Here is a 5,139-nt window from a genome sequence, read left to right as displayed (position 1 = left end):
GCGGGAGTTCGTCGCTCCTACCCCCGGCCTGGGATATGGCTGCAGCAAGGGGAAGTAACTCTGCCTGAGCCAAGGTGGTGTACATGCTCATGAACTGAATCAAAGTCTCCTGGAGCGCTGGAGTAGTAGTGGCAGTAGTAGGTGTGCCAGGTGCCTGGGCTCTGGCTAGATCTGCTGGTGGTACCTCGGCGGCAGCTCGCACAGGTGCTCTGGCTGCACCACGTGCGCGTCCTCGACCTCTCCCCCGGCCCCAGCCTCCGGTGGCTACAGTAGGGGCGCGGGTGCCTGATCATCTCGAGTAGCACTTGTCCTCACCATCTGTGAGAGAATAGAAGTCAGAAGTTTAGAATTGATGTCCAAAAATATCGCACGACAAGGAATTCAAATGAAATGAAGATTTTTCCTAAACAATTACATAGCCTCTCGTAGATAAGTACAGACGTCTCCGTACCGATCAACGAGACTCTAATAAACCGGCCTGTGTTCCGTGACTCCTATGAAACTAGAGCTCTAATACCAACTTGTCACGACCCCAGTTCACCCTCCATGAACATGTCGTGATGGCACCTAGTTCCTACAACTAGGTAAGCCTAACAGTGCGGAAATAACAACTTAACATTGCGAAATAATTAATTAAAACTGAACATATGAAAATAACAACTGTATATAGGGCCGCTCGGCCTATACAAGTCTAAGATATGCGGAAGTCTACAACTCAATCCCAAAACCCAGAAACTCACGGGAAACACAGGCTAGTAGAATTGCCATAAGTGCTCTAGTCTCCAGAATGTCTACATCAAAAGTATGATAGGATAAAAACACTATAACTAGAATAAGGAAGAAGACTCTTCGATCTGCGGACGCTGCAGATATACCTCGAAGTCTCCGTGTATCTCCTCGCCTCAAGGATAGTGCGCCTAAGTAGAGGTACCTGGATGATCTGCACATGAAAAACATGCGCAGGAAGGGCATGAGTACACCACATCGGTACTCAGTAAGTGCCAAGCCTAACCTCGGTTGGGTAGTGACGAGGAAGGTCAGGGCCCTACTGAGATAAAATATAATAATAAATCAACAGTATGAAAATCTAACAGTAATAATGAGTACAAGAGTGAGACAAGACAGGTCAGGTAAGGCAATGATATCTACACAAGGAAACGAAGTAAAACACGGAATATGTACAGCTCAATACCAATGATAACAAGAGGATCTCCCAGGATACCGTCCTATAGTCCTTTTCTCAAATGTCCAGTGGGTCTCCCGGGATACCGTCCCGTAGCCCATCATGTCTGTAAATCCGGAGGATCTCCCGGGATACCGTCCCGTAGTCCATTTATCAATGTGCAGGGGGATCTATCGGGAATCTAACCCGCAGTCCCAAAGTAAAAGTGCAAGGGGATCTATCAGGAATCTAACCCGCAGTCCCAAAGTAAAAGTGCAGGGGGATCTACCGGGAATCGAACCCGTAGTTCCAAAGTAAACAAACAAGGGGGGAGCTACCGGAGTCCCACTTCCGTAGTCCCAATATAAATGCGCAACCACAACCAGAATGTACACAAAAATGAAGTACAAAAGACAGCAACAGGTAGTACTGGCCTAGCATGCTTCACGTAGTACAGTTAAGGCAACTTAAGCAATTAGACAAGTTAAATCAACTAAACATGCTTTCCTAATCTAGCACAGGCTATAATTGCAAGTAGAATAAAGCAAATATGAAAGGAACTCAATTGCAATATCTTAAGTGAAAACCGAATTTTCAACAATTGGCTCAAGTACGCGCTCGTCACCTAGCGTACAAGGCTCTCAAATACCAAATAACAATATCCTAAGGGGAAAGGTCCCCCACACAAGGTTAGACAAGCCACTTACCTCGAACCGGCTCCAAAAATCAACTCGAAATCACACTTTTGCCACGAGTATCCGACTCCAAATGGCCCAAATCTATTCAATTCAATTACACATTGTAAATAACATCGCAAGCAACTGATTCTACTAATTAATTCAACGTTAAGGCGCGAAATTAGGTAAAATGACCAAAATGCCCTTTAGGCCAACGCCTCAGAATCGAATAATTTTTACATTTTCAGAACCCTCGCACTCTCACGAGTCTAACCATATAAAAATCTCCCAAATCGGAGGTCAAACACCCGCTCAAAACTCAAAAATTTGGTCTATGAAGTTTTATAAATTTTTCATCAAAATTCAAAAATTAAAAGGGAAATTCGTAATTAGATTAGTGTGTTATGAGCAAAAAGGTGTTTAGAATCATTACCCAATCAATGCCTCTGAAAAACTCTCGAAATCTCTCCCAAATCCGAGCTCTCTAGCTTGAGTTTTGTCAAAAATGGCTAAACCCTCGTTTTTGAATGTTATGTACTGCCCAGTTGTTTAATGAATCGCGAACGCGGAGGAAGTCACGCGTTCGCGAAGAAGGAAAAATTGAAGGCTGTCAAATTGCCCTTCGCGAACGCGATGAGCAGTACGCGAACGCGAAGGCCTGGGCTGACAAGGCTATGCGAACACGACACTGGTAGTGCGAACGCGATGAATAACATAGACTCAACCCTCAGAGCCGCATAGAACTACGCGAACGCGATGAACTAGCTGCGAATGCGAAGGAGGAAAAAGATGAAGCTTCACGAACGCGGAAGGCTTCATGCGAACGCGAAGAAGAAAATTAGTCCTCCTCCAAGATTACACTACGTGATCGCGAGAAAGGGGCCGCGATCGCGATGAAAAAAAAGTCTGCAACAGCTGAAGCCAAAAACCTGCAATTTTTAACAACTCTAAAATGCCCCGTTGAGCATCCGAAACACCCCCGAGGCCCCCGAGACCTCAACCAAACCTACGGACATATCCCATAACACCATTCAAACTTGTACCAATCCTTAAACCGCCTAAAACAACGCCGGAAACTTGAATTAAACAAGGATTTGAGCCTAAGAACTTCAATTTTCACCAAAACACGCTTTCGATCAAAAACCTAACCAAAACACGTCCGAATGACCTGAAATTTTGCACACACATCCCAAATGACGGAGCTATTGCAACTTCCGAAATTCCAATCCGACCCTCGGATAAAAAACTCACTATCGGACCGGAAACTTCAAAAATTCAAACTTCGGCATTTCAAGCGTAAATGGGCTACGGACTTCCAAAATACATTTCGAACACGCTCCTAACCCCGAAATCATCTAACGGAGCTAACAGAACCATCAGATTTCCATTCCGAGGTCGTCTTCACACTGTTCTGACTATGGACCATTTTCCAACACTTAAGCTCTCATTTAGGGACTAAGTGTCCCAAAACTCTCCGAAGCTCAACACCGAACGTCCCGGCAAACCAAAATAGCAGGAATGAACTTAGTGGAAGCAGTTAATAGGGGATCGGGGCGTTAATTCTTAAGACGACCTACCGGGTCGTCTCACAGAAATAGATACATTACAGAATAATCATACATGGGACATAATCTCCTTGCTTGAAGGAAAAACACCAATATGGTGTAAGTGGATTTATAAAGTAAAGTATAGGGCCTCAGGTGAAATTGAGAGGTTTAAAGCTAGGTTAATAGCAAAGGGGTACAGTCAAAAAGAAGGAATTGATTATCAAGAAACTTTTTCTCCAGTAATTAAAATGAAAACTGTGAGAACAGTCCTTGCAATTGCAGCAAAAGAAAAATGGCATATACACCAAATGGATGTGTATAATGCATTTCTTCAAGGGGATTTACATGATGAAATCTACATGGAGCTGCCACAAGGATTTAAGAGCCAAGGGGAGAAAGTATGCAGGCTCATCAAATCCTTGTATGGTTTAAAAGAAGCTCCAAGATAATGGAATGCAAAGCTAACTGAAGCTCTAATAAAATCTGACTTTAAACAAAGTCAGTTTGATCACTCTTTATTCATAAAAAAGACTTATGAGGGTATCACTATGGTTTTGGTATATGTTGATGATATGTTGATAACAGGTGATAGTTTGAAATTGATTGAAGAAACAAAAAACAACTTACATCAGGTGTTTAAAATGAAAGATCTGAGTGAGCTAAAGTATTTCATAGGCATTGAGTTTGCAAGGTCTAAACAAGGAATACTAATGCATCAAAGAAAATATACTCTAGAGCTTATATCAGAACTTGGTTTAGGTGCTGCTAGACTCATAGCTTCTCCACTAGACACTAATACAAAACTGACAACCAAAGAATATGATGATCACTGCAAAGACCAGTTAACAGATGATCCTCTTGCAGATATTAATTCATACAGAGATTGATAGGCATACTACTTTATCTAACAATGACCAGACCAGTTATTTCCTTCAGTGTTCAAACACTCAGTCAGTTCTTACAACAACCTAAAAGATCACATATGGAAGCAGCAATGAGGATTGTCAAATATATCAAGAACCAACCAGGAAGAGGGATTCTATTATCCAGTTCAAATAACAACAACATTACTGCCTACTGTGATGCAGACAGGGCAGCATGTCCCATTTCCAGGAAATCAGTAATAGAGTACTTAATCAAGATAGGAGACTCATTAGTAGCCTGGAAATCAAAGAAGCAAACGACAGTATCTAGGAGTTTTGCAGAGGCTGAATACAGAAGCATTGCAGCTACAGTTGCTGAACTTATTTAGCTACAAGGTCTGATGAAAGAAATTGGCATTGAAGTAACCTTACCCATTGAAGTATACAGTGATAGTAAAGCTGCTATCCAGATTGCAGCTAATCCTGTATACCACGAGAGAACCAAACACATCGAAATAGATTGCCACTTTATAAGAGAAAGAATAGTACAAGGACTGATAGTAACAAAGTACATCCCCAGCAAAGATCAACCTGGAGATATCCTTACTAAAGGTCTCACTAGAATTCAACACGAACATCTAATGTCCAAGCTAGGAGTCTCAACATTTTCTCACCACCTAGCTTGAGGGGGAGTGTTGAGAAAGGGGTAACATAGGTATTAATGTATAAAGGCAGTTTAGTCTTTTCACTCCTCTAATTTCCGTTAGTCATGTCCATTAGTTAGGTAAGTTTAGATTATTAGTTAATTACCTATATATATATATATATATATATATATATATATATATATATATATATATATATATATATATATATTGTAAAGGTGTAAT

This window comes from Nicotiana attenuata, chromosome 2, assembly GCF_001879085.1.
Source record: "Nicotiana attenuata strain UT chromosome 2, NIATTr2, whole genome shotgun sequence".
Classification (NCBI taxonomy): Eukaryota; Viridiplantae; Streptophyta; class Magnoliopsida; order Solanales; family Solanaceae; genus Nicotiana; species Nicotiana attenuata.
The sequence above is the reverse complement of the archived record's forward strand: the minus strand, read 5'-3'. Positions refer to the sequence as shown.